The sequence below is a fragment of the Pteropus medius genome, unplaced genomic scaffold (genome assembly GCF_902729225.1).
Source record: "Pteropus medius unplaced genomic scaffold, Ma_sr-lr_union100, whole genome shotgun sequence".
NCBI lineage: Eukaryota > Metazoa > Chordata > Mammalia > Chiroptera > Pteropodidae > Pteropus > Pteropus medius.
The window spans coordinates 33,186,801-33,195,301 of record NW_024340849.1 but is presented as its reverse complement, the minus strand read 5'-3'; the positions used below and the strand labels follow the sequence as shown (position 1 = coordinate 33,195,301).

Here is an 8,501-nt window from a genome sequence, read left to right as displayed (position 1 = left end):
AATATAAATTCATGAATATTTTCAAATAGTTCCAGTTTTGGTCAATGGGGACTCGCTCAGGTTGACCCCAGTGCTCTTTTGGTATGCCCCTTATTTGTTTACTTATTTTATTTATTTATTTATTTATTTATTTATTTATTTATTTATTTATTTATATACTTATTTTTTTCCACATTTTTTTGTTAGTTTCAAGCTTACCTTGTGTTTTCTCTACCCCAGCCCTAGATTCAGTCATTTCTCTTTGGAAATTTGGTTATTAGAACTCATTTTTTTCTGATGTTTTCTTCTAGAAGTTGTATAGCTTTATGTTTACATTTATGTCTATGATACATTTTGAATTTACTTTTGCATAATGTGAGATATGTTGAGGTTTTTGGAGTTTGGGGCTATTTGCCCTTTGTTAAGCTAATGATGTTTTCTTTTGTTCCTATTTTTCTAAAATTTTTAATTTTTTTAATTTTATTTTTTAACCAATAATGGATATTACAGTGCTTTTTCTACATCAATTGAAATGATTGTAGATATAATCTTTAAAATGGTGAAGTATTTTGATCGATTTTTTTTTCCTTTTCTTTTTTCTTTCTTTTTTTTTTTTTAGGCGAGACAACCCTTGGGTGACCTCACAGATTGCAAGGACCTTGTCAGCTTACAATTCCTTATTTTTTTTGCTATTTTTATGCCTACAGCACCCGGTTTTCCTAGGTGATCTCCCATCCAAGTACTAACCAGGCCCAACCCTGCTTAACTTCTGAGATCAGATGGGATTGGGCTTGTTCAGGGTAGTATGGCCATAGGATTGATATTTCAAATGTTGAAGCAGCCTTTCATTCCTGGGATGAAACCCACTTGGTTGCAAATACATTATTCAAACTACATGTTGCTATATTTTATTAGTTAATATTTTGTTAAAAGTTTTTGTTGTTGAAGATTTGTCTATGTTCATTTCTTTAATTGATACAGGTCTCTTCAGATTATCTTTTCTTTCTTGAATATACTTTTGGTAATATATTTATTTGATAGAATATTTATTTCAAATATTGACATGTTTCATCCAGGTTTTCATATTTATGAGCATAAAATTATTCATTGTATTTCCTTATTATGTGTTTGAATGTTTGGGCTCAGCAGAGCTATCCCCTCTTTCATATTTAATACTGTGAAATATATATTTGGTGGTGATGGTGATGGTGTTCTAATGGTTGATCAGCCTAGATAAGGGTATTAGTTTTATTCATCTTTTCTAAGAACCCACTTCTGATTTCATTAATTTTCTCTATTTCATTTTCTTGGCAATTTCATTGATTTTTAGTTTAATTATTATTTTCTTCCTTTTTTTCCTTTGCATTTAACTTGTTCTTCCTTTTCTAGTTTCTTAAATGGGAAGTTTGGATTAGTAATTGAAAATTTTACTTTCTAATATAAGCACTTAATTTTGTAAATTACCCTCTAAGCAGTGATCTGTTTTATATGTTAATATGTCGTATATTTATTTTTATTTATTTCAAAGTATTTTTTAGTTTTCATTAGATATACTTCTTGACTTTGGGGTTATTTAGAAGTGTTTTGCTTAATATTCAAATATTTGGAGATTTCTCAGGTATTCTATTGGTTTCTAAGTTTAGCTGTTTATGTCTGATGACTTATTTCAGACAATTTCTATTATTTCATATTTGTTTAGTGTTCATTGCCCAGAATTTGTCTTGGCGAACATTAATATACTCTTTAAAATAATGTATACTCAGCTACTTTTGGGTACAGTGTTCTTTTATGTCATTGTCATTGTCTGATAATCTTATATAATTTATCTCTAGACATATTGATATTTTACCACTTATTTTATCATTTTTTCAGATAAGAGTGTTAATGCTTTAAATTATCATTATATAATTTTCTGTTTCTCTTTCACTTATGTTTTTGCCTCATGTATTTTGAAGCTCTCTTGTTAGGTGTATGCTAATTTAGGAGGATTGACCCATTTATCAGTATGAAATATACCTATTATCCCTGCTAATATTACTTGTTCTGAATCTTCTTTCTATGAAATTAACATAGCTACCTCAGATTTCTTTGATTAGTGTTAGTATATCTTTTTTCCATTTTTTATATTTAATGGTTTTGTGTCTTTATATTAAAAGTATATTTCTTATAAGTAGTATAGACCTGTCTCACATTTTTATATATGAACATTTCTGTCTTTTAACTAATGAATTTAGAACATCTCATTTAAAATAATTTTAATGTAGTTAGATTGAAATATACCATATTTCTAGATTTTAGACTTTATTTTAAATTATTCCTTCTATCTTTAGTCCACTTTTCTCTGCCTCCTCTGTATTTACATGAGCATTTTTTACTATTCAGTTTTATCTTCTATATTGAATTATTTTATATTTTTTATAACTTTTTAGTGGTTTCCCAGGATTTCCAATATAAATCTTTAAACAATCTAGATCTACACTTCACTTGTAGTATAAGGCCTTTATAACAATATATTCCCAATTTCTCTCATCTATCATTTGGCTATTTTTCAACCTTTTCACTTTTATGTATGCTATAAGCACACAACACACTTAAAAAATTTTTCAAACACTCAAGTATCTTTTAGAAAAATAAAAAATGAATAAAGATCATTTTACTTTAATTTATTCCATTTTTAAAACTCTTCATTTATTCACATAAAATCAATTTTTTAGGACTATATTATATTCCTTTGGCCAAAAGAACTTGCTTTTACTTTTCTAGTATAATCTTTCTGCTACCAATGGAGTTCCTCAGTTTTTGCCTGTCTCAGAAAATCTTTATTTCTCCATAACTTATGAAGGAAATTTTTATTGAGTATAGGATTCTGAGTGGGCAGGGAATTTTAAAGCCTTTAAAGTTGTTACTTAAAAGTAACAACTTCTTGCTTGCATGATTCCTGAGCAAGTTGTCAGCTGTAATTCTTATGCTGATTTTTCTGTAGATAATGTGTACTTTTTTTTCTTTACTTTCAGCATTTCTCTGACTTTGTTTTTCAGTTGACTGAATATGATATGATTAAGTATTTTTATTTGTTTTTCTTTTAGTATTTTTCTTCCTTGATGTTCTCTAAGATATTTGGACATAGAATTCAGAAAATGTCAATAGTTTTTCAAAATTCTTGTTTATTATTTCTTCAAATATTTCTTTTGTCTTTTTCTCTCTTTCTTTTCTTTCTGAGGTTCCAAGTATGCATATGTTAGACTATTTGATATTGTTGTACAATTTTGAATGTATTGCTCACTTTATTTTTTCCACTTTTAACATTTCAAGTTGTATAATTTCTGTTGATCTACCTTTAGTCTCATTAATTTTTTTTCTCAGTGGTGTCAAATTCACTAATGAACTTGTCAAAGACATTCTTTATTTTCATTCTTGTGGATATATATTTTTTCTAGCATTCCCGTTTGATTCATTTTTATTGATTCTATCTCTTTGGATTAAATACTTTTCTAATTTTGCATGTTACCTACCATTTTGAGTAAGAGCCTTTAACACATTAATCCTGTTTATTTTAAATTCTCACTTTGATAGATGTGAAACATTTGTTTCACATCTCAGTCTTGTTCTAATCAATGCTTTGTCTCTTCAGACTTAGTATTTTCTTGCCTTAGATATACCTTGCATATTTTTGGAGCCAAATATGTTTTAATCAAACAGTGGACAGCAGTGTAAAATTAATTTTAGACTTGAATGCTATTTTTTTTTTCTGCATGACCATTTTGGGGGGCTTATGTTAATAAATACAAGAGTTGGGCTTATTTACCATTTACTCTTTGCTTGGTTTTGGCTCTTCCTGCTTGACTTCGAATCTTTTTTTTTTTTTCCCCCTACTGGAGATAATCTGTCTCTTCCAGTGTTTCCAGTTATACTAAATCATTAATTTTCTTTGACTCTTGTTGACATGCTGGGAAGAGCATAGGAGTGAGGACATTCTCTGATGTACTGATTAAACCACAGTCTTAGGTAGGTCCTCTGAAAGTATATCTTGGAAATGTGGCTTTCAAAATTACTCCTGCTCCTCTGCCAAATATAGCCATGTATCATTGCCCTTCCCCCAATGGTAGAGCTTTTATTTTTTTTGTTCCTGTCCCACAGATATAGTCAGTTTCCCTTAGTATTCCTGACTATAATTTTCTTGTGTATTCTCCTACAGATTAAGGCTTTTTTCTTTTTCTTTCTTTTTCTTTCTTTTTTTTGGTGTGATGACAGCAGTTGATAGTAACCATAGAGCTTAAAGTTCACCTCATTGTGATTAAACTTTAGAAAGACTTCTCCTTGATATTAGACCGTGGACCTTAGATCATTTACTTTAGAAAACTTGCAATTATTAATTCTTTCTCTGTCCCTAAGATGTAAAATCTCTTCCATCCTCTTGCCAGGTTTATAACCCTGGAATATCTTTTTCAAGAATCTGGGGGCCATCTCTTTGAAATTTAATCATCAAGAAAAATAGTAACCCTATTTCTCAATTTCTTTGAGAGCATGGGACCCTAGCTTTAATAAGAACCGATTAACAAACACAGATGGCCTAATCACATTGATCACATCCTCTTTAAAGTCCTCCAGAATTTTTCCTGTGTTCACCCCATGTTTAAATCCCTTCTACTTCTTTTCTTTCCCCAGTAAAGTTGAATTCAGTCTCTCTTACTTGTTGCAATATTCTTGACCCCCATTTATAATGATCTTAAATAATGTTGACTTTGTGGTTTTTAATATGTCAGTGAAATTTTTCTTTAACAGTAGGGGACATTGGTTTGGGCATTGGCAACTGTTCTTCTTTAGCCAGCACTGAGTATCCTGGAAAAAATTTTACCAAGAGTCTCTGAAATACCTTGAGAGGGATATACCTTGAGAGGTACTTATGAGTACCTTGAGAGGTTCCTGTAGGAAAAGTTTGTAAGAGGGTGTGAATCCCCTTTAACTACAGCCCTCAGAGACTTCTCACTCTCATATCAGTCCATACTCAGTGTTTAGCAATTTTTAATAATCTTTTCCTGAATCTTCTTATCAATTTATTTAGTCTTCAGTGGTATTTGTCATAGGTCATTCAGTGCTCTGATCTTATTTCTCCTTGCAGGTATGTCTCTCCAGATTTCAATCTAGTTGTTTGCTCTATGACTTCAGTCACCTCATGTGCTCAAAAGGTCATTATGTCTCAGCTTGTTCATCCATTGTCCTATAATAAGGATGTGAGGAACTCTCTTTTCAGTTCTCTACAAATCTTATTTAAAACTGGAAATTTTTAACAGATAAGAAATAATATGGTAATTTAAAAATTTGAACTGAAAAAAGAAAACTAAAATACAAAGACAGCACAAAGTAATAACTTCAGAAAATAACTACTACATTTAGAGTTTTGGGAGAACAAAAGGAAGTGGTTAAAGTCATTAGAACTTGCATCTTGGGAAAGTGGTCCCACAGATATAAGGTTCAGCTCCATGAGTAGAGGTCACTTTCCACAAGTGCTGCTGTTTGACAAGCTTAGAAGTGTCCATATAGAGCTTGGCTTATACCATTTAGGATGAGGCTCCAGCTGGCTAGTGCTAACAAGAAATTGAAAACAGTTACCATTTTAACTACCTGTCCACAGCGAGTAAGAATCATTACTAGTGTGACACTGAGAAGAATGGTGAGCAAATTAGATATATTATGACCACTCAAATTCCTTCAGATTTTCAGTCTCTCTTCCTCTAGTGCTTGCTGTTTGTTGAATGTAGCAGCAATGCAGCTAGCAAAAGAGAAACAAATGCAGAATCCCTGCCCCAGCACCACCAGAGTATTGAAAGATGGATGTGACACTGAGAGAAAACAGCTGAATAATAAGCACAAAACCTCTGTATTATTTTAAAAAGTAGATTCATACTATTCCAAATGATTATATACATATATAGGTTTTATATGTATATACCATTTACAAATTAAAATATTATACCTTGTTACTTGAGAGATTACTTAGAGACACACATGGAGACAGAGAAAGACAAAGAAATTGCTAGTTTTATTTTAAATTTTGTTTTTTCTTTTTTTGCTGTTTAGTCTTATTTCATTGTTTGCTCACCTTGCTAGAGGAGATGTATTAGCACTAGAATCTACAAATCTAAAATTTGAAGGCTATTAGAATGACCTATCCACTTCAGCAAATACATTCTCTAAGGGCAAGATTCTCCATAGAATAATAAAGACAGCTTTGGTAAGCATATCATTAGAAATGTAATATCATATTCTCAGTACATCATGTCACATTATGGCATGCATTATCCTTCTGCTGTGTGAATTCTATTCCCATTACCACAAAGGAAAAGAATACAAAAAATTAAACTGTGAGAGTTTGCTTTGTTTTAAGGCTTATGAGTTATCATTGCTAATGAATTTTTATCAGTATTACATGGAGAAAAAAAGATAGAAAATTTATGTATCCATTCCTCTTCAATTTTTCTACCTATAATGAATTTTGAATTACTGTTTCTAGAGTCGTTTTATTATAGTTTTTCTCTTAAGAATAGTTTGTTCTCATAACAAATCATTTAAATGTTGCTGTATAAAACGTTACTGTATGAAAAGCTTTCCCAAAATTTAGATTGTGAAGTTGTGTATATAATAGTACTTAATGTTTTTTTAAAAAGGCAAGTACATACTTGCACAGGGAATAAAACATTCTTGAGTTGCATACTGTGCTTCAGTAGCTATCTTTGCTCAGGTCATTAGCATACTTGCAGATCATTTACCATGTGTTTGATATACAGAACCAGTGCAGACTTTCTTTAAGCTGCATTTATGACTGGGTGAGTAATCAGCTTGCTAAAAATGGACATAAAGAGGATACACATGAAGAAGTTTTACCCAAAGTTGTTCTAAATATCACAGCTGGAAATCTAATTTTGCTTATATTTATGTATCCCTTTATTGTACTTTAAAATTTATCATCTGTGTGAATTCTTATTTTTATTATAATAAAATTATAATAAAATCTAATTTTTATGTTTTTATTATTATATTTGAGACATAATTCAAAGACAAAACTCAAATCAAAAGCCAAACATAATTGAACATTTCGTTTCGCTAATGGAAGGGATAATATTATTCGCATTTTACATATGTAAGTTTCATTACTTTAAAATTTGTGACCCAACTTCAGTGACCCAACTTCAGTTGTCATAAAAAAAGACAACTTTTTTCTCCATTCAAATGGAAAAATAGTAAAACAATATTTACTTTTAGAAAAATGAAGAATGTATCTGTGAACACTTTGAGATTTTGTACTTGCTTTTGGAGTTAGGGAGGATTAAAGAAACCATATCTGTCTACTTATATGTGTCAGAATACATTATTGTTAAATAATAGATCATAGTTTGAGGGATCTCAAAGAGTAGGTATGTACAGGTACTTGTGTGTATGTATAACAATTAATGTTATATTTTATAAAAGCCTTGTTTACTGATGTATTTCTCCAAGAGATTGTCTTCTAAAAAATTATGGATAGTACGTACATGCATTTAAATTCTAAGTAAAGAAAATAGTAAGTTTACTTGTGTAAGGAGTACTAAAATGTCTTTAAACTATGTATGATAAAATGTGTAATAAAAACATGTACTTGTAATTAAAATAATGATCAAAAATATTTACAGAGACAAATCTGTAATCTATGGTTTTAAAATTGCTTTTCAGTTAATGCTGTTTATCTTATATTATTCTAAGTTGTCGAGTATATTGTGAACATTTAATATCAGCTTTTGAGGTAAAACAAACTTTTTAAAATTGGATAGTTTTACTCAAGAACAATAGTAAAATTTCAATGTATCACGGGCAACATTTCAAAATAGTAAAACAGTTAATATTAGGAAAAATGGAAATTTTATTTTGGGCAAAATGGCTTCAAACCCTCGGGTGAAATTCTTATTGAAAGCTAATTAACAAAGATATTGATGCCAAGACTGTGGGGTTGGATAAGGGATGAAAGAGAAGCAACATCTGCTAACCCTTTAAGACCACTTCAATATTACGATAAGGTTATATTAATTTATCATCTGTATTTTCATAATTGAAGTTGTAAAAAATATCATTGAGTTTTTTGTTTTTTTCCTCTCTGGAATATTAGAGGGAAACTACACTAGAAAACTACTAAGAAAGTGACAGTTACAAACTCATTGCATTTGATAATTGTTGTCATTAAATACTTGGTAGTTATTTCATAGTCATAGTTAGCCACACATAGTGTTATAATGGAATAGATATGAGCAAAATGGGAAAGGAATTTTTCTCATATGGCATGTAAATGGGTGGTACATGGAATATGGATTTTGATAATAGTTGGAATTAATCAACGATAATACAGAACATAAAATTTGATTTTTTTTTTTTCATTTATATTTTGAGTGCAAGCCTTATATCCAGTCTATTCATTGGGACCAAAATTTCCCACTTACCTTAGTTCTCTTTTAGGGCACAAGATACTCTCTACTTGTGCCCCAAGTGTAGCAATA

The 8,501-nt window shown here is 30.2% G+C and overlaps 1 pseudogene; it reads right to left on the bottom strand.

Moving 5' to 3' along the window:
- Window positions 1-677: 677 nt before the first annotated feature.
- On the bottom strand, window positions 678-796 carry LOC120589438 (uncharacterized; annotated as a pseudogene).
- Window positions 797-8,501: the final 7,705 nt, after the last annotated feature.